Raw genomic sequence first — 23,001 nt, 5'->3', positions numbered from 1 at the left:
GAAATTCCAGTGTCAGTATCTCAATTATTGTGACAAAGAATTTCATACAGACAAATTAATCAGAGCATTAAATGTAATGAACAGAGGAACTTCAAATCCTTTGAGATAAAGAGATGAAGGTTTTTTTTTCTGTCAAGTGACCCTGGATTTGCTAGGCATTTCTCAATGACTCCTACTAATATTCCTGAAACAGCCAGAAACTCTACTAGATTTATGTTTCAGTTTCCTTGTTCAGGAGTGCACTCAGTAGTGAGAGGGGACAGCGGTGTGGGATGGGGGTGGGGGGGGGTGGGGGGGGGGGGGTGTGGAGATTGGGTGCGGGGAGGAGGATGAGTACAGGGGTGGGTAGGGGAGGGGCATCCAGGTCAGGACCAGAGCTGGACTCCTGAATTTAAGTGGGCTACTGCATTTATTTCAGAAGTGAGATGAGCCCTTTACATCAAGGCAGCGTTTGGCCAAGTGTTGCATCAAAGACCCCAAGTAAAATTGAAGTCAATGGGAATTAAGAGAAACTGTCCAATGGCTGGAGTCATACCTAGCACAAAGGAAGATAGTTGTAGTTGTTGGAAGCCAATCATCTCAGCCCCAGGGCATTGTTGCAGGAGTTCCTCAGGGTAGTGTCCTAGGTCAAACCATTTTTCACTGCTTCATCGATTACCTTTCCTTCAACATAGTATCAGAAGTGGGCATGTTGACTCTTGATTGCACAGTGTTCTATTCCATTCACAACTCCCCAGATAACAAAGCAGTCCCCGGCTGCATGTTGCAAGACATGGACAACATTTAGGCCTGAGTTGATAAGTAGCAAGTAACACTCGTGCCTCACAAATGCCTGGCAATGACTACCTCCAAAAAGAGTGATTCTAACCACTTCCACTTGATGTCCAACAGCATTATTATTGCTGAAGCCCCCCCCCGCCCCCACTTCAACATCCTGGGGTTGGTGGTCACCATTGACCAAAAGCTTAGCTAGGCCTGCCATATATTTACCATGGTTACAAGAGCATGTCAGACTCTGGATATTCTATGGTGAGTAAGTCACATCCTGAATCCCAAACCCTTTTCACCATCTACAATACGCAAGTCAGGAATGTGATGAAATACTCTTCACTTGCCTAGATGAGTGCAGTTCCAGCAACACTCAAGAAGCTTCACCCCATCCAGGAGAAAGCAGTCCGCTTAAACTTTCCCTCCTTGCATCACCAGTGCACTTGTGACTTCAGTGTGCACTATCTATAGGATGCACTGCAGCAACTCATCAAGGCTCCTTCGATAGCACCTTCCAAACCCATGAGCTTTACCTGGCAACACCACCACTTGCAAGTTTCCCTCCAAGTAACACAATATTCTGACTTGGAAATATACCGCTGTTCCTTCATCAGGGTACCAAATCACAAGGATTGTAGCAGTTCAAGAAGGCAGCTCACCATCACCTTCTCAAGGGCAATTAGGTATTGGTAATAAATACTGGCTTTGTCAGTGACACCCACATCCCATGAACATTAAACTATATCAATATTCCTAAAACTGTAAATCTATGTTACTTACTATTCTATCTAATTCTATGTTCTGGCCTTTGATATTACATCAGAGGTGACTAAAGAATGGAGAATAACCAGTCAGTCTAAATTATCCAAGTCTGCACTGGACAGAAAATACCTCATCCACCAACAGTGAGAACCAAAAGATTTACTGACATGATCAGGCAGTGTTTAGAAAATACAAACCCTCCTTGTAGCTTTTTGTTCAATGCAAACAAATGTGGACAGTGCGTGATCGGGGCCAATTGAGGGTCCCATGTGCTAAAGCAATAAATGTGGAAACAGTAAGCCCAACATCTTAATTTGTGTGCTGCAAAATAGCTTTAGGCACAAAAGTAAGATTTGTATTTCTGCAACATTAAGTCTCAATAATGTAGCCAAATATTATGGGGTAATTTTTCATCTGTGGGTCATTAAAGATCTTTATGTAATTATTAACTAATGTATGCCTTCAACTGTTGCCAATATGGGGATGGAACAACAGGATGATTCATGGCTGGCAGGAAGTTAAGTCACCCAATTAGAAGTCACCCGTAATAACAACAGTCTAGCATATTAGCTGTCAGGAAATGACTCTCTTCCTCACATAAAACATCAAGAGAATAGTAATCCCCGTGTACTGTTAAAGATACTACAACATAATGGCACCTTGGCCCTAAGTGTGCAGTCAGCGATGAAGAAAGGGTGGTCACCACTGACCTCGAAGAAAGCTGAACTGAGAGATCTGATAACTCCTGTGGAAAGAACATTAACTCTTGCAATGTGCATTGAATGCAGTGTGGTCTAACGGGGATTCCCAGTATCAAGATGCAGTGACGTTGTCAAGTTGTCCAAGCAGCCAATCACAATAAAGGATTCTCACAGCCAGCCAACCAGGAAATGAAAAACAGCAATAATCATATTACTTTTTAAACATTTTACAGGAAGTAAAATAAAGATTGCAACACATACAAGGGGTTAAGGAAGAAACTGAAATATCATGAACCAACGTTAAAAAAAAAATCAATTTTTAAAGATCTAGTAATTAATCATAATGGAGGCATTTAATATATGCAAAATTATTTTTTCAGGGCCAGGTCAGTTGGTCAGCAATTGTTATTACTTAAATCATGATTAAAACACTAGTTACACATTATTGAACAAGGCTTAGCTTTTTATGGGGTTTTGAAGAGCAATATGAGAATACCAAAGGGGAAGTTCTTTCCAAACCAGTTGATTTCACTGATTGCTGGCTCTGTGGAATAGGTTGAATAGGAGATGATTGGGGCAGGGATCTACTGTGGAGCCTGTGGTGGCGCAGTAAGTGACAGAATGCAACTTTAGGATTCCCATGTTAATCTGTGATAAACCTTGTGATAAATCCTGAAGTTGTAGTCAGATGCAGAGGGGTAATGATGGAGAATGCTAACACTTTGCCGTCAAAATTCCTGCAAATTTGGGGCAATTAAAATTAAAAGACTGATTTTCTGATTCAAAGCTAGCAACATTGTGGAAGAGATACTGTTGAGGAAGGCAATGATCTTTTATAAGAAAAAGTAACAGGAGTAGACCATTCGGCCCCTTGAGCCTGCTCCGCCATTCAATAACATCATAGCTGATCTTCTTGTGTTTCGATTTTCACATTCCCATCTAACCCCAATAACCTTTGATTCCCTTGCCTAACAAGAATCCATCTACCTCTGCCTTAAAAATATTCAATGACCCCGCCTCCACCACCTTCTAAGGCAGAGAATTCCAAAGTCGCACAACCCTCGAAGAGAAAAAAAATTCTCCTAAAAGGGCGACCCCTAATTTTAAAACAGTGCCCCCTGGCTCTGGACTCACCCACAAGAGGAAACATCCTTTCAACGTCCACCTTGTCAAGGCTGTTCAGGATCTTGTATACTTCAATCAAATCACCCCTCACTCTTCTAAACTCCAGTAGAAACAAGCCCAGTCTGTCCAACCTTTCCTCATAAAATAGCCCACTCACTCCAGGTATCATAAAAGCAAAATACTGCGGATGCTGGAAATCCGAAACAAAAACAAAAATACCTGGAAAAACTCAGCAGGTCTGACAGCATCTGCCGTGAGGAACACAGCCAACGTTTCGAGTCCGAATGACTCTTCATCAGAACTGAGAAATATAGAAATGAGGTGGAATACAAGCTGGTTGAAGGGGGGTGGGACAGGTAGAGCTGAGTAGAGGGCCAGTGATAGGTGGAGGCAAAGAAGAGATTGCCAAAGATGTCATAGACAAGAGGACAAAGGGGTATTGACGGTGGTGATATTAGCTGAGGAATGTGCTAATGATGACATTAAAGGTAGAAAGTAGGATGAGCAAGATAGCCCTAGAGGCAGTGGGGTGGGGGGAAGGGATCAAAATAGGCTAAAAGGTAGAGATAAAACAATGGCTGGAAATACATTTAAAAATAATGGAAATAGGTGGGAAAAGAAAAATATATATATACTCCAGGTATCAATCTAGTCAACTTCCTTTGAACCGCCTCCAATGCATTTACGTCCTTTCTTAAATAAGGAGACCAAAACTGCATACAGCATTTGAGGTGTGGTCTCACCAATGCCCTGTATAACTGAATATATATATGAAAATATAGCATTCCATTAGCCTTCTTAATTACTTGTGGTACCTGCATACTAACTTTTTGTGACTCGTACTAGAACACCTAGATCCCTCTGCACCTCAGAATTATGCAGCTGTACTCCATTTAAGTAGTACTCTGTTTTTTTGTTCTTCCTGCCAAAGTGAACAACTTCACATTTTCCCACATTAAACTCCATTTGCCAGGTCTTTGCCTACTCACTCACCTATCTATATCCATCTGCAACCTCCTCATGTCCTCTTCACAGCATACTTTCCTACCTATCTTTGTGTCATCTGCAAATTTAGCTACCTTGTCTTCACTCCCCTCATCTAAGTCATTGATGTCATTCGTAAAAAGTTGAGGCCCCAGTACAGACCCCTGTGGGATGCCACTCATCACACCCTACCAATCAGAAAAAGACCCATTTATGCATATTCTCTGCTTTCTGCCAGCCAGCCAATCTTCTATCCATGCTAATATGTTACCCACTACACCATGTGCTTTTATTTTCCATAATAATCTTTGATGTAGCACCTTATCAAATGCCTTCTGGAAATCCAAGTACAGCACGTCTACAGGCTCTCCTTTGTCCGCTGTGCATGTTACTCCTTCAAAAATCTCCAATAAATTGGTTAAACATGATTTTCCTTTCACAAAACGATGCTGACTCTTCCCAATTGTGCTGAGCTCTTCTAAGTGCCCAGCTATAACCTCCTTAATGATCAATCCTAATAACTTCCACATGACAGGCATCAAGGTAACTGGCCTATAGTTTCCTGTTTTCTGCCTCCTTCCCTTCTTGAATATAAGGGTTATATTTGCTACTTTCCAATTTGTTGAAACCTTTCCAAAATCTTCCATGGTGTAATGGGTAACATATTAGCATGGAATTTTGGAAAATTAACACCAGCGCATTGACTACTTCATTGGCCCCCTCTTTTAAGATCCTAGGATGTAGTCCATCTGGACCCGGAGACTTGCCAGCCTGCAGCTCCATCGATTTGCTTAGGACCGTTTCCCTCGTGATTTCAGTTTCACCAAGTTCCTCTCTCCCATTCACCTCCTGATTTGCAGCTGTTACTAGAATGTTTTTTTTGTATCCTCTATAGTGAACATAGAAGCAAAATAGTTATAGCAGGAATGTACTTATTCTGAATACTCTGAAATATCCCCTTAAATGCCTGCCATTGCTTCTCTATTGATCTATCCTTTAGCCTACTTTCCCAGCTCACTTCAGCTAGCTCAGATTTTATCCCCACATAGTTGCCCTGACTTAAGTTTAAGATACTAGTCTGAGACCCATTCCTCCCTTTCAAACTAGATGTAAAATTCAATCAAAGAAGGCATTTGTGCAATAGTTAGAGATGACCTTGGTTCAGGAAATCAGGATGTATAATCGCTTTGAGTGGAGATGAGGAAAAAGGAGGAAAAAATTATTAGTGGGAGTGGTCTACAGGCCCCCTAACAGTAGCCACAGTGTAGAACAAAGTATTCAAGAGAATATATTGTGTGCTTGTGATAACGGGATGGCAATAGTCATGGGTGATTTTAATCTACATATAAACTGGAAAAATCAGACTGGCAGTAATAGCCTGGATGAGGAGTTCTTAGAATGCTTTTGAGATAGTTTCTTAGAGCAGCATGTTCTGGAACCAACCAGAGAGTAGGATATATTAGATTTGGTATTGTGTAACATGACAGGATTAATTAATGACCTCAGAGTAAAGGCACCCCTAGGTAGCAGCAACCACAATATGACTGAATGTTACATAACGTTTTCCCCCACTATTCCCTCATCTCCACCCAAAGCGATTCTACATCCTGATCTCCCGAACCAAGGTCATTTCTAACTATTGCACCAATGCCTTCTTTGATTAACAGTGCTACCCCTGCACCTTTACCTAGCTTCCTATTCTTCTTGAATGTCATGTACCTTTCAATATTAAGGACCCAATCACTGTCATCCTGCAACCACGTCGCCGTAATTGCTATCAAATCATATTTATTTATTCAGCATGGGTCATTAATTCATTTACTTTGTTATGAATGCTATGTGCATTCAGATAGAGAGCCTCCAGTTTTGTCTTTTTGTTACCTTAGTAACTTCTAGCCCTGAATTTTTCTGTCAGCGAGTTGTCACATGAGGGGGACATGTTAATAATTTTTTGATTTTTGATATTTAAAACGCTGTCAATGATCTCCCTGAGACAGCACTCTAGTCTCAGGGAGATGTACGCTCTTTCGAAAGAGCGCACTTTGACAGTTGGGGAATCCCTTCCCCCACTGCACAGGAAGCGCATTGCGCTTCCTGTCAGGCAGTCCGCTGGGTGGGCCTGAATTGGCCCGCCCACTTAAAATGGCAGCGGGGCCCGCTTCGGCAGCGGTGATCGGCTGTCCGCCTGCCGCCGAGCTGGTGGGGCCCGCCCTGCCCGCCCATCAAGGGCGAAATACTGCCCTTAGTCTTGACTGTTGGTGTATTCTTAGGTTTTTTTCCTCTCTGTCCCTTCCTGCCATTCTCTGACCCTCATTTTTCATATTACTATTTTGTTCTCCTGTCTTGACTCTACACCTTGAATTGCTACCTCTACCCTCGCTTGATCCCTCACCCCTCTTGTTTAGTTTAAAACGATGCATCATTGGCCAATGTTAGTGCTATTCTCATTGGCAGCTTAGCATGACCATGTGTTGCAAATATCAGGTTTATAAGATTGTTATGTTTCGGGACTGTGTCTTTAACTTAGGGTGAAATGAAGGGGTTTGTGTGACCTGTTGTGATGTCTGCCTGACAACAGGCCTGGGTGACAAGGCTGTCAAAAATTAAAGGGAGGTCTGGGTTGAGAAGTTGTAAGCTGTTCACACTTGAGGACAATTGCAGCAGCATCTCTGTTTAAAGTGATTAGACTGCTAGTCTCTAAAGTTCCAGGAAGCCAAGGAGAATATCAGGTTGTAAACAGTTATGCTTTAAAATGTCCATTTACTTCCAAGATAAAAGAGAGTTGGGATCTCAAGGATAGCTATTCAGTATTCCTGCCTTTGGTGGAGTGGGCTGTAGTGTGGGTTGCTACATGTGGCGTAACTCTTTGTCAACTGCAACCTCCTCAAGTACTGTGCCTGGGTTAATACAGATAGGACTCCCTTGGTTTGAATGTTCTAAAGGAGGATACCAGCTGTGGCTGATTCATAGAACCTTTAGTTTCTTCAAGAGAAATTGGGGTATTCTCAATAGAAAATGCACTGTGACCTATTTTAACTAGGGAGATTGATCTAGAGAACCAAATAGGACAGCTTTCCTTTGCCTTATTTCATGGAAAGAAGCCCTCTTAAAGGCTGTGTTGTCGTCACTTTTCACCCCACCAGCCTCCGCATTCAAAGGATCGCCCTACGTCATTTCCATCAACTATAGCATGATGCCACCACCAAACACATTTTCCCTTCACCCCGCTTGTTGGCATTCCATAGGAACCGTTTCCTCCGGGACACCATGGTCCACTCCTCCATCACCCCCAACACCTCAACCCCCTCCCATGCAGCAGCAGAAGGTGCAACGCCTGCCCCTTTACATCCCCCCTCCTCATCGCCCAAGGGCCCAAACACTCCTTTCAAGTGAAGCAGCGCAGACTGGGTGACCGCTTTGCGGAACACCTTCGGTCTGTCCGCAAGCATGACCCAGGCCTTCTTGTCGCTTGCCATTTCAGCACACCACCCTGCTCTCATGCCCACATGTCCGTCCTTGGCCTGCTGCAGTGTTCCAGTGAAGCTCAACGCAAACTGGAGGAACAGTAACTCATCTTCCGATTAGGCAGCCTTCTGGACTTAACATTGCGTTCAACAACTTCAGATCATGAACTCTCTCCTCCATCCTCACCCCTTTTTGATCCCCCTTTTTTCAAATATTTATTTTTTTAATTTTTATGTATTTTTTCCCACCTATTTCTATTATTATTACTTTTTAAGATTTATTTCCATTCATTGTTTTATCCCCACCTTTTAGCATATTTTATCTTATCTCCCACATTGCCCCCTCCCCTCACCCCACCCCCACTAGGGCCCTCTGTCACTTGCTCATCCTGCTTTCTACTCTTAATGTCTCCATTAGCACCTCCTTTAGCCAGTATCACCACCATCGACACCCCTGTGACCTCCTGTTTATGACATCTTTGGCAATCTCTCCTTTGCCTCCACCTATCACTGGCCTTCTATCCAGCTTCACCTGTCCCACCCTCCCTTAAACAGTATATATTTCACTACATTTTTACTCATCTTTAGTGCTGAAGAAGAGTCATACGGACTCGAAACGTTAACTCTGCCTTTCTCTCCACAGATGCTGTCAGACCTGCTGAGTATTTCCAGCAATTTTTGTTTTTGTTTCAGATTTCCAGCATCTGCAATGTTTTGCTTTTATGCTTTCCTCTTAAAAGCTTCTTCATTAAGCCTGGGTGTGTGCTGCCTGGAACCTTCCATTATCTTCGGCCGCTTGTGCTTCCTGCTCAGCATGGATTGGAGCTTTTCAATAGTTGCAACAGTGCTTTCAAACTCTTGGCAGCTGTGTGCATGCTCACACAAACAGCTTGCACTGCTGGTGGAGGCTTGCCATGCAAAAGGAAAATAAGGGAATGATGAATGTTCGGCAGGATTGACAATGCAAGAAAAGTCAGGACGTCTTTCGCACAGCACCTTTCCTGCCTGAATCGCCTGCCAATAATAATTTCTACTTATACGCTTATCTTTCAGAATTCAGCCCAATGAATTGCTTTAAACTTGGCGCTGATGCAATTTCATTTTTTAGTTAATGTAGTAATATTTCTGGCTTTCCAATTACGTTTAAATACTTTGGTAAGTGGAGTTGGTGCTCCTAATTAATCTGAAAGACCATAGTCTGATATTACAATGCCAGCCACAGCCATTCTGGTCCTTTCTGCAATCCACTATCTTGGTAATCGCAGAGAAGAGTTCAGTGAAGAGAATAGCAAAGTATGAAGCAGGCATACAATACATTATTGATAGGGAAGTGGGATAAATGGATAGGGCTCACCATGAATAAAAATTGAATACTAGTTTACTGCCATTGTAAACTCCATAAAGCACATGAAAAGCTTTATAGCACTCAATTCTCACACAAATCCTCCTCAATAAATGGTTGAAGCTATTGAAGGAAGAAGTGCAATTTGCTAAGGTAGTAAAAGCTGTTATGCAATGTAATACCAATTTTGAGTTAAGCATGAGGGTCCTTTGATATCACAATGAATCTTTGAACTGCTTTTGATAAATCCAGCTTAACAATAGCTCAGCGAGCAGATATTCACAGAATCAACCAGTGGCATTGATTGTTGGTTTATTCCAACTTTGCCCACGTTGGCTGATCAAAAGAACGATCAGCAAAATGCTTGATAAACTAGAAGCCCCTATGTGGCTCAGTGACTTAGACATTTTGTATGCTTCACAGCTCTAGCTCCTATTTTCACACTTGATGGGAGGGTTGTTTATGACGCTGGGACTTTCCACTCCCGATTCTGCCGGACATCGTAGGAGATGGGAGTGGAAAATATCGGGAGATCGCAAAAATTGGTTTTACGCCGTTGTAAAACCAGTTTGCGATCGTCTGCTCCACCCATCAATGGCGGGCCGCATTTCCGCCTCCGCATATCACGAACCTAATTTCAATACTTTAGCATCTCATTATAAGCCCTGCTCACCGGAATTAAATCCCCCACGCTGGACCATGAACTCAGGTCGGTGTGATTGCACGCTGACATGTTTCAAAACGGTACATAAGCGATGTGCACCTGGCGACATGCACTTGGCTTGGGACTTCGAGGCTCGTTTGCCTACCTTGCATCAGGCAGCATTTGCAGTCATCAGTGCCAGGCTTAGCAGGCAGCACTGCATTGCTTTTAGTAGGACGCAGGGACAGGTCTCTACCTACCAGACCAGCAATAAGGCAGGGTGTTTGCAGGGCTAGAGCTTGCTGGGGGAATCCCAGGTGGTGTGTGGGGGCACATGTCGATCTGTGCAATTGGCCTCAAGATGGGGAGGATAGAGGAGATGAGGGCAGATGGAGATGTGAGGGTGTGTGTTGAGAGAGAGAGTGATGAAGTCCCTTGAGCTATCCGAGAGTGAGATGCTAGTGAATGTGTGATTGCATTGTGAGGTTTTTTTTATTCATTCATAGGATGTGGGCATCCTGGCTGGGCCAGCTTTTATTGCTCATCCCTAATTGCCCTTGAAAAGGTGGTGGTGAACAGCCTTCTTGAACCACTGCAGTCCATGTGGTGTAGGTACAACCACAGTACTGCTAGGGAGGGAGTTCCTGGATTTTGATCCAGTGACAGTGAAGGAACGGCGATATATTTCCAAGTCAGGGTGGTGAGTGTCTTGGAGGGGAACTTATAGGTGGTGGTTTTCCCATGTGTCTGCAGCCCTTGTCCTTCTAGATGGTAGTGGTCGTAGGGTTTGGAAGGTGCTGTCTAAGGAGGCTTGGTGAGTTCCTGCAGTGCTTCTTGTAGATGGTACACACTATAGCCACTGTGCAGCAGTGTTGGAGGGAGTGGATGTTTGTGGATAGGGTGCCAATCAAGCGGCTGCTTGCCCTGGGTGGTGTCAAGCTTCTTTCGTGTTGTTGGAGCTGCACTCATCCAGGCAAGTTGAGAGTTTTCCATCACACTCCTGACTTGTGCCTTGTAGATGGTGGACAGGCTTTGAGGAGTCAGGGGATGAGTTACTCCCCACCAGGATTCCTAGTCTCTGGCCTGCTCTTGTAGCCACAGTGTTTGTATGGCTAGGCCAGTTCAGTTTCTGGTCAATGGTAACCCCCAGGATACTGATAGTGGGGGATTCAGTGAAGGCAATGCCATTGAATGTCAAGGGAAGATGGTTAGATTCTCTTTAGTTGGAGATGTCATTGCCTGACACTTGTGTGGCACGAATGTTACTTGCCGCTCATTAGCCCAAGCCTGGATATTGTCCAGGTCTTGCTGCATTTGGACATGGATTGCTTCAGTATCTGAGGAGTCACGAATGGTGTTGAACATTGTGCAATTATCAGTGATCATCCCCACTTCTGACCTTATGAAGGAGGAAAGGTCATTGATAAAGCAGCTGAAGATGGTTGGGCCTAGGACACTACCCTAACAAACTCCTGCAGTGATGTTCTGGAGTGAGACGATTGACCCTCCAACAAGCACAACCATCTTCCCTTGTGCTAGGTATGACTCCAACCAGCAGAGAGTTTTCACCCTGATTCCTATTGATTCCAGTTTTGCTAGGGCTCCTTGATGCCACACTCAATCAAATGCTGCCTTGATGTCAAGGGCAATCGCTCTCACCTCACCTCTGGAGTTCAGCTCTTTTGTCCATGTTTGAACTGAAGCTATAATGAGGTCAGGAGCTGAGTGACCCTAGCGAACCTAAACTGAGTGTTAGTGAGCAGGCTATTGCTAAGCAAGTGCCACTTGATAGCACTGTTGATGACCTCTTCCATCACTTTACTGAGTGTTTGAGTTTAGAGGGATGAGATGGTTGCCTCACCCTGGCGACATGCATAAGATCTTCTACACTGCATGACCAACCTCTTATGTGCAGCATTTTCACTGACCACCACTGTCAACACCTCCTGAGTCCAGAGCTGGGGTAGAGGAAATCATGGCAGGCCTCCAAAAGGCATTCTGGGGGTGGGTCACTAAACTCTTCTAGCTTTTGGGGCCATGTCTTCACTGGAGCAATCCTGGGCTGCAAGCATTGAGGATTATGTGTGCGGCTGCTGTTTAGATATGGCACTCGGAATGAGGAAGCTGTGAGGTAATGGCATGGCGGGCATTTCAGAGTCTGACCGGCAGCAATACAGCTTGTTTCCTGTGGCTGCATAATTAATGAGGCAGGAAGTGGACGATATAGTGCAAAATCCCGCTCTGGTGGCTGGCGGGAAAAACGTATTTTTTCACACTTGCCACCTCACTTATTGCAATTCAGGGAAAATTCCAACCATAATCTTTAGCCTTGCACACTTCTAGGCCCTGCAGTACTTATGAAGATGGGTAAGTGGTACAGTTACTCTCAGAAGACTAACATTAAACAATGGCCCAATTTTCATTTGCTGCAAAATTTGTGCCTGAATTACTGTTATGACAACTATATGATTACCATAACATAATTATAGTCAAGTGGTTATATTTATAACCTCCAATGTTGGCCAAATAATTGGCCTACAACCAACCCCCACATCCCTGAGCAAATTTAAAGATGTGTAATTTATTCCAAAAGGAAAGTTAGTAAAAGCTAATACCGTGGTAAAATCCATGTATTAGAATTGGTTTATAGAACAAAATAATCCTAGAGTAATACCCAAAGTTAACACTGTTGTAGATATGTGAGGCATAAACCAAGAGTGAGAAACATGGAGAGAAATGGAGACAAAGAGGGCAGAAGGCAACCAGAAGAGAGAAAAAGAGACTGAAAATTAGAGTGGAAAATAAACAGTGAGGCTTTTAGCTTTTATCTTTGAGCAACACCAAAGGGGATCGGTTAACACTTTTTCCTACAACATCACTGAACATTTTCAGCAACTATTGGCAGATGGCTATGAGAAAATCCAGAAGCAAAGTAAAATTTCTGTATCTTGTGCGGAGCTAATCAGATTCTTTGGAATAAATTGAAAACTGTGGTGTGGGTTTCTATTCTTCTTTAAGTCTTCAAGGAAGTTTGAAATGGTTGAAGAAAGATTTACCTGATTGCAACAGCTTTACTCTCAATTTGTGGATTGGGTTCCTTCTCAGGGCTTCCACTGAAACAGTTGAATACAGAAAGGAAATCTCTCTGTGAAATGACAATACAATCTTTCTTTCTTTTATTTCCTGGCAGGGAGAAAAGCATATCACTAACAAAAGCCCAAACAGCAAACAGAAATGCAGTGCTTTGAATTTGAAAAAAATATATATTAAAAGCAGATGGTAGCTGATGGGCCAATAAAGAACAAAGGCATTGCAGTCTATGGGGAAGTCTGACAAATCTGTAGAAAGGCACATTGTGACACAATGTGATAATAGACTCCATAGGCTTGGCCTCCTGTCTTTTGTACAGTGGAAGTAAGCTAAGGGTGAAAATTGAACTAGAAAGGTCCCATGTATCTTTTTACTGGCTACAATCCTTTGAAAAATCTATGCATGGAGCAGCAGTGGTGTTTAAAATTATGTTTTCATCAGAGTGAATGTGAGATCTCAATTGATGACAACTATTGGAGCAGTATTCCAGGCATCAGCTACAACATTCAGATGTTTAAAAGTTAAACAAAGTTTACATTTTATGCTGGTGAAGATCATTGTGTAACAAGAGCACATATCAGGAATTTAAGTGTGGAGTTCAAAGCCTCTGCACTGCTTTCCATCCACTAATGAGCGGACAATGCTACAGGGCACTTCGACTTCTATATCTGAATTCCTGACATGTCCTGTTGTTGTTTTTCAATGCTCTGCGCTGAAAGTGCTAATTCATAAAATCGATCCAATTTTTTTTTTGGGTAACTCAAAACTTATTTATTTCTTTGTAATATGTTTGTTGAATATTTTTGCTATGTATAAAGTACTTTTTACACGCAAGTTGACAAATGCAATACTAATGGCAATCTAATCACTACACAATTTATATTCACGTTTAGCTGATTAAATACATAGTGGAAAGTGCATTCATGCATGCTACATGGTGATGCTTAATGGTCTAGATTACAGTGGTACCTTACCTATACTTCTGAGGGAACTAGGCATATAAGAAAAGTCATCAACAAGGATGAACCATTTTGTCCATCTGTCTAACATCCTAACTCTCCCATCACGATATCCTATAAAATCATGAACAGACTTAATGGGGAGGGTTTTTGGGTCATCAGGTGGGTGCGGCGGGTGGGCCTGGGAGTGGCTGGGAAATGGTCCGCCATGCGCAATTTCATGCTGACTGGCCAATTAATGGCCAGCCAACATGAAAGGTGTGCTGAGAAGCTCAGTGGTGCCGGGGTGAGGGTGGGAGGAGTGCGAGCGCAAAAGTCTGCGCATGTGCAGGGGAGCACACACTGAAAGCTCCCTGAAGGCAGGGAGCTGCCTCAGGGAGCTGAAGAATATTCAAATCAAAAATATGCAAAACATGCCCCCACATAGGACTCAATCATATGAACAAGGACATAGTAAAAATGCTGTCAAAACATTTTTATTTTTAATTGAAGTTGGAAACCTCATTTCGCCCATTAACGAGGTTTCCTAAAAAATCCAAAGACTGCCTGGTCAATTTGCCTCCCTGCCAACCGTATGGTTGGATAGGCAGCAAAAAATAGCTTTAAAAATAGTTGATTAACAGCCGTAATAGGCCTCTTAATTGTCGGCGCATGCACTGCTGACTCTCGCATGCGCCCACCGACTGAAATATCGCGCGAATGCGCAATGACGTCAGGACGCTCGCCAGACATCATCACGCACTATTTTATGCCCGATCGGGTCAGCCGCATGACCACCTGTGGAACGTAAAATCCTGCCCAATGTTTTTGTCTTTATTACCCTACCTGGCAAATTACGCCTAACATTTATCATCTTTGAATAAAGAAATTATTCCTGATAACTGCTATAAACTGACCTGTAGCTAATTTTGAATCCTGTCCGATGTTCCTAATTATCTAACTTAATTTGCCTTCTCTGTATTTCCACCTGAGGGGGCAGATGAGGCCTTTGTTTAATGTCTTATTTGAAAGACAACACTTCTGAGAGTTGAAGTGTTGGTTCAAATTTAAACTCTGTAAACAAAGATTGATTAATCTATGTTACAACATGCCAATTATATATCTCGTTAAAATGTACTTTTCTCAGTTTGTCCAATTCATCATTGAACCGATCGCATAGTAAGCATATATTTGTGTGTTAGAATCCCTCTCTAGCCTGTTACCAGGGAGAACTTTGAAAATTATGCAGCAAAATAGTTTGTAGCTGCAGATGACTTTCTAAAACTCATGTTTTGTGCCTGACTTCAGGAGGGCAACAAACAGATTTTAAGTAAAGAGATAGGACTCATTTCAGAGATTTTAAGTGTAATTATGATTGCTTGAACATCAAGGTTCCTTCTCCTTCTGAATTATTCCTGAGTTTGTAAAATATTCCTAATCTTTATGCAGCTTTCACCTAGGAATTGACAGGATTACCAATTCACTGTGCTCCCTCAGTCACAAGCAACCACTACACTCCCTGTTCTGCCACTGAAATCCAATTTGGCAGTACCTTGCGATATTAAAATACCACTAGCATTTGGAAGCAGGGCAACATTTCCTTTGATTCATTAGCAATGTAGAGCAGACAATTTAATCTGGCGTTTGTCTGAAAACCGTAAAACCAGTGGGTGAAGTACAACAGCACCATTAAACAGCTGCCAAAAAAAGGTGTGAGATATCATAGCATGCACAAGTGCTGCTTTGCGTGAAGACATTAAAGTTAAAAGGACTCAAACAGGGCTATTCTAGGAAAATTCAATGAAACAACATGTAAGAGCCTCCTAGTTTTCCTTGTAAAAGTTGTCTCTTACATCTTTCTTCTGAGTAGCCTGGTGGTAACATTCTCTCGCTTAAAGTCAGGCTGCAAGCATTGCATTATCACCGCTGGTGTCTCCTTCACTGCACTGTGCCGCCAACATTTCCTAAGTAACCTATGGAATTCTACCTGGTCCGACAGTCAGGCTTGTTTCAGTTATTGGCTTCATTTGTTTGAATAAACTGAATCCAGACCAAGTTGAAGTAACTAGAAACACCTGCACTGAGTTTGTTAGTCTCCAAATCACATCTGGTGCTTTGAGGATGATTAACAGCAAATGGAGCCAGTTTTATGAAGAATTTGGAGACATACTCTACCTGAACGAGACATAGCATAAAAGTTAGATCCAGGGCTAAATAAAGATATATTGTTCTTTCATGTAATTTTCATCCGAACATGTTATTACCTAGTTTTTAAAATCATCTCTGTATAGCAGATGTGAAAAATTAAGTTGCATCGGAGAGAAGCTCTTATTCCAAAGCAACAAAATGGCTTCTCTGGGTCTCGGCTGAGGGTAATGCTGAGACTAGTAATCTTAGACCGGTAGCTTCACTATCAATTTATTGCTAGTAGTACTTCATGCAACCCTTATCGCTAGTATAATTACAAATGTGCATACTCATGTCTGTCTTGCTTTACCCTTGACAGTAAATTTTTAGCATTTGAGAGCACAGAGAGGATTGGGATAAATCCTTCCTTAGCCTTTGAACAGATTCATAAAGCTAGAGATGATAATATGCCTGAGAATTAACTTCATTTAACCTTCTTTCAAAACATCAATCATGTAACATCTCATTTGGCTCCAGCTAGCCTGCAGCTCTTAAAGGCAGCCTGCCCCTTTAAAAGAGGACCTATGCTTAACAGAAGCAAGCTGCTGCCAACAGCCTGTTGTGCAATTGGCTGAAAGTTGAAACTAAACATATGGAGCATCAGGGCAGACAGAAGGCTCCAGGGTTCATGGAGGCAATGCTGGAGGCCTTAGTGATGGAGGTCGACAGAAGAAGAGGAGCCATGTTTCTTCAGGGTCCAGGAGACCCATGAGAACCACCCTCAGAAGGGAATGGGAGTAGGTGGGCAGGGAGGTCAACTCTCATCTGGCCCTAAGGACCTGGCAGCGTTGCTGGAAGAAGTTCAATGCTCAACCTCGCATGGGTAGTCAAGGTCAGTGAATGCTGACATCTCATACCCAATGCATCACCAACCTCTCATGCTGCTGCATGCACCACACCCCAACTGCTCACCCATCTGGCACTCAGTGCTCAGGCCTAACATTAAGATAATCCCACTTCTCCTTAGACACCTTCCAATGATGCAAGTCTCATGCTTACTTCTTGCAAGTTTCCACATACCTCCAGCTTTTCAGCCATTGCAGGCATATCACCCAAGCACAGTGCAGCACAATCTCTCATGTGCTTCCCTCTCCCTTGCAGGATAAGGTCACACACAATCGTAGGGAGCAACTCAGAACTGTTGGGGGGACTTCTTACTTTCCATTCCAATCCCCTACCCTCAGTCCAGCCCACCCCTTCTGATTCTCTGCTTTCAGTTACACAAGATCTGCCAACTGCTGGCGGGCCAGCCACAGGAGTCCCAGAAAGAAGGGTGAGAAAAGCACCACACGGGTGAAGAGGAATCAACTTTACTTGATCTTACACTTGCAGCCACCAGTGAACATTAGGATGAAGGCATCATGGCTATTGCCATGATAGCAAGCATTCATTGACATGATGGTTTGGGCATGGTTGCATACCAACTGCACAATAATGGTTCATCTTACAGTTTCTGTACCTCTCTCTGTTGACATGTGGGACCTGCACAACCATGTGTGTACAGTTTATGGTCCCCTGGAATCCCACTACCCTGGCAAAGTCATGTGTCGTTGATCCTGCATCTCTCTGGCTCCTTGCAAATGGGGACTCCATCACCTCCGATACAGTGATGGATGGCGTACTAAGATATGTTCACAACATCACCTGCTCCCGCCTGGAAGGAGCCAATCCCATTGAAATTTACAGTTCAGGTAACATTGTAACTTCTGCGATAGAATGCTTTTACTTCTGTGGCCTGGTCAATTGAAATCCAACTCAAGCATATAGGATTACACTGTATTAAGATTTAGATAGTTTCAGCAATGAATGGTCAATTAATGCAATGCCCTGCTGTGGTAGATTGCACTCAGAGTTGATGGGTTGAGAAACCAGTGCATAGATTGCAGTATGGCAAGGCATAACAAGGAACAACTTTTTGATTTATGGATGGACCATTTGACCAGAACAATTATGGCTAAAAAAAGCAATGACATATCTTGTTAAGACACAGCAGTTAATTATTGGGATTTACATACTGATATGTTTCTCAATGATGAGGAGAAAGCCCAAGGCCTGGGACTGGATGTTTTTTTTTTCTAATTTATGTTTTTGGAAAACAGTGAGATACATCATTTACAAATTAAAAATGGTAAGTTTCATAATTTTAAAAATGTGTTCATGGGTTGTGAGCATCGCTGGCTGGGCCAACATTTATTGCCCATCCCTAATTTCCCTTTAGAAGGTGGTTGTGAGCTGCCATCTTGAACCACTGCAGTCCATGTGTTGTAGGAACACCCACAGTGCTGTTAGGAAGGGAGTTCCAGAGTTTTGACCCAGTGACAGTGAAAGAACGACAATGTAGTTCCAAGCAAGGATGATGTGTGGCTTGGAGGGGAACTTGCAGGTGGTGGTGTCCCATCTATCTGCTGCCCTTGTCCTTCTAGGTGGTAGAGGTCACGGGTTTGGTAGGTGCTGTTGAAGGAGCCTTGGTGAGTTGTTGCAGTGCATCTTGTAGATGGTACACACTGCTGCCACTATGCATTGGTGGTGGAGGGAATTAATGTTTATTGTCGTGGATGGGGTGCCAATCAAGTGGGCTGCTTTGTCCTGGATGGTGTCAAGCCTCTTGAGGATTGTTGGAGTTGCAGTCATCCAGGCAAGTGGAGAATGTTCCATCACATTCCTGACTTGTGCCTTGTAGCTGGTGGACAGGCTTTGGGGAGTTTGGAAGTGAGTTACTCTCTAGAGAATTCCCAGCTTCTGACCTGCTGTTGTAGCCACAGTATTTATATGGCTAGTCTAATTCAGTTTCTGGTCAATGGTAATCCACAGGATGTTGATAGTGGGGGATTCAGTGATGGTAATGCCATTGAAGATCGAGGGGCAATGGTTAGATTTTCTCTTCTTGGAGCTCGTCATTGCCTGGCACTTGTGTGATATGAATGTTACTTGCCACTTATCAGCCCAAGCCTGAAAATTGCCCAGGTCTTGATGCATAAGGATACAGATTGCTTCAGTATCTGGGGAGTTGTGCATGGTTTTGAAAATTGTGTAATTATCAACGAACATCCCCTCTTTTGACCTTATAATGGAGGGAAGGCCATTGATGAAACAGCTGATGATGACTGGTCCTAGGAGAGTACCCTGAAGAACTCATATGACCACAGAAAAAAACTTTTTTTCAACATAAATCTCCAATTTTAAAGTGGATATATTGAGAACACCTCCAATTTATTTGGAGTTATGTTAAGCAAATGATTCAACTTTTTGAAAATATTTTTCTGTTGTTTTACTAGGAAAGCAAAACAGATCAACATGACTGATGAACAGAAAATAATAGCATCACAATAATAAGAAGCAGAAGCATTAAGTGCTTGGAAATTCTGCAGGGGTTCTCCTATCTCCCATATTGACTTCATGGACAGATTGCTGGGAATCCCCAAAGAAACCGTGTGAGCAGCTGAAAATTGTCATAATATATTAACATTTTTGAGATGTTCTGCCTGCCATGCCTATTTGCTATTGTCATAATTGTAACGTTCCTGTAGTGATTGTAGGTAAAGCCTTTCCTATTGCCTTTAGGGGTCATGTGATTGTACCGATGAATGAGCCCTAAGCGCAGGTAATCTTAGGAGAGGAGCTTTCTAGTCGATCTGTCCACAAGCATGACCCAGACCTCCCTGTCGCTTGCCATTTCAACACTCCACCCTGCTCTCATGCCCACATGTCCGTCCTTGGCCTGCTGCAATGTTCCATTGAAGCTCAACACAAACTGGAGGAACAGCACCTCATCTTCCAATTAGGCACTTTACAGCCTTCCGGACTTAAACATTGAGTTCAACAACTTCCGATCATGAACTCTCTTCTCCATCCTCACCCCTTTTTGATCCCCATTTTTCAAATATTTATTTTTAACATTTTTATATATATTTTTTTCCCACCTAGTTCTATTATTATTATTTTTTAAAAATTTATTTCCATTCATTGTTTTATCCCCACCTTTTAGCCTATTTCGACCTTTTTTTCCCACACTGTCCCCTCCCACCACCCCACCCACACTAGGGCTATCTGTCACTTGCTCATTCTGCTTTCTACTCTTAATGTCTCCATTAGCACCTCCTTTGGTCAGTATCACCACCATCAACACCCCTTCAACCTTTTTTTTATGACACCTTTTGCAATCTCTCCTTTGCCTCCAACTATCACTGACCTTCTATCCAGCTTCATCTGTCCCACCCCCCCTTAAACAGTGTATATTTCACCACATTTTTACTTCTCTTTGATTCTGAAGAAGAGTCATATGGACTCGAAACATTAACTCTGTCTTTCTCTCCACAGATGCTGTCAGACCTGCTGAGTATTTCCAGTAATTTTTGTTCTTGTTTCTAGTCGTAGACCTGGTTCAAGCATGTAGCTTCTACAAGAGCTGTGTTATAATCTTATCTGATTCAAGTAAGAAACCTGTCCGGTACACTAAGTTTATCACAGTTCCCCTTCATGCTAACATTGAATCTGATATCGCTAATGCCTGTTTCTACTATTTTTAAAATGCATAGTGTGGTATTCGCTATTTAGTGCTCTCACCACATGTGACACTCCAGACAAGTCATCCGTTCATTTTGTTCCCAGGCACTTTACCTTTGCCTTCTGCTTTCTCTTTCTCCCACTGCCACTTGTTTTTGCTATCTCCTACTACAGTTTCAGATCAACTGTCTAATTTGCTTGGTCAGCCCTTATTGGCTCCCATTAGTAAGTTTGCAGATGACACAAAGATTGGCTGGTTGGTTAACAATGAATTTGAGTGTCTTGGGCTACAGGAAGATATAGACGGGATGGTCAAATGGGCAGATAAGTGGTAGATGGAATTTAACCCTGAAAAGTGTGAGGTGATACACTTTGGAAGGAGTAATTTGACAAGGAAGTATTCAATAAACGGCATGGCACTAGGAAGTTCTGAGGAACAAAGGGACCTTGGCATGTGTGCCCATAGATCTCTAAGGGTGGAGGGGCATGTTAGTGGGGTGGTGAAAAAGGCATATGGGACACTTGCCTTTATCAATCGAGGCATAGATTACAAAAGTAGGGAGGTCATGTTGGAGTTGTATAGAACCTTGGTGAGGCCACAGCTGGAGTACTGTGTGCAGTTCTGGTCGCCACATTATAGGAAGGATGTGATTGCACTGGAGGGGGTGCAGAGAAGATTCACCAGGATGTTGCCTGGGATGAAGCATTTAAGTTATGAAGAAAGGTTGGATAGACTTGGGTTGCTTTCGTTGGAGCAGAGAAGATTGAGGGGTGACCTGATTGAGGTGTACAAGATTATGAGGGGCATGGACAGGGTGGATAGGGAGCAGCTGTTCCCCTTAGTTGAAGGGTCAGTCACAAGAAGGGCATAAGTTCAAGATGAGGGGCAGGAGGTTTAGGGGGGATGTGAGGAAAAACTTTTTTACCCAGAGGGTGGTGACGGTCTGGAATGCACTGCTTGGGAGGGTGGTGGAGGTGGGGTGCCTCACATCCTTTAAGAAGTACCTGGATGAGCACTTGGCACGTCATAACATTCAACACAACATACCAATTGCTAGTAAATAGGATTAGGTAGGTAGGTCAGGTGTTTCTCACGTGACGGTGCAGACTCGATGGGCTGAAGGGCCTCTTCTGCACTGTGATTCTGTGATTCTGTGATTTCTCTTCACGTCATCTTGTGTTCAACTACTCCTCCTGCTTGCCCATCTTTCACTATTTTTTGCAGCTGTCCAATGTTATTACCTGCCCACCACCAACACTTAAAGATACCTCTGGCCGGGGAGCTGGAAAATCTTGACTCCCATTCCACTGCCTGCAATGTTAACTGTCACTATGTTTTCCCCTGGGTGGCCTTTCCTAGTTCTTACCACCCATTCCTGCACAGCCATCACTTTCACCTTGTAGCCATTACAGCTTCATCTACCTGTGCCTGCAAGCTTCAATGACAAATTTTCTCATCCTCCAGGCATTGGACAGACCACAAATCTAATTACCAGCCTTTGGATATAGTCGCCATGAAATACTTTCAACATTACTCATTAGGGACTATATAACTCAGGTTATATAGTCAAGTTATGAAGACTATTTATTGAATCTCTAAGAAGGAAGGTTTGTGAGGATTCTTTTGGCATGAAACAACAGTTAAAATTACTGCATGCCCAGGAAGCCTATTTCATCCGCATTTTAAAGAAGTGGGTTGTGCTTTCTCAATGCAACCCATACCAACAATTAAAGCTCTTTTTGAATAATGAAATCAGTTTAGGTTACATAGAAACGACAAGGCTGATTTTTATTTTGCTATAACCCCATTTATATAGGGTTGTGGCAGGACAAAATTGCAAAGCAAAAAAAAAATGCAAAGAAAATCTGAAAATCAAATCAGCGAATAGTTACCACACCAAATTCAATGTTTATTCAACTGTAGCAGTGATGATAAGGATAATGGGCAGTGCATTATCAAAGAGGAGAAAAAGAAAGACTTGCATTTATTCACCTACCTGAGGAGAGACTTGGCAGCTGGAGACGAGCTGGTTGGAACAATGAGCACTGGGGAAAGATTAAATTGAGGCCCACTCTCAGGGCCTGTCACTTACCATTTTTTTAAGTAGTAGTGTTTATTAGTATTTGAAAGGTTTGTTATCTAATAGAAAGAGGAATGGCAGGGCGTCTCTGACCTCTTGGGTGCATATCCTGCGCTGTGTGGGATTTCCGGGGCACTTCCCATGTTCTGGATAATCATATGTGCAGGAAGTGTCATGAGTTGCAGCAGGCGTCACTGTGGCACATCTGTGACATTGAGGGCTTCATGAATAGCACATTTATGGCTGTGTTTACCCTGCAGTTTGGGAATATGCAGGGACAGAGGAATTGTGAGACAACCAGGCAGTCAAGGAGAAGCAGGCAGGCAATTCAGGAGTCCCCTGAGGGCATCTCATTCTTTAACCAGTATTTAGTTCTGAGTACTGATGAAAGTGATGGTTCATCTGGGGAGTGC

The sequence above is a fragment of the Cetorhinus maximus genome, chromosome 12 (assembly GCF_964194155.1).
Source record: "Cetorhinus maximus chromosome 12, sCetMax3.hap1.1, whole genome shotgun sequence".
NCBI classification, from domain to species: domain Eukaryota; kingdom Metazoa; phylum Chordata; class Chondrichthyes; order Lamniformes; family Cetorhinidae; genus Cetorhinus; species Cetorhinus maximus.
Note: the sequence above shows the minus strand (reverse complement) of the source record.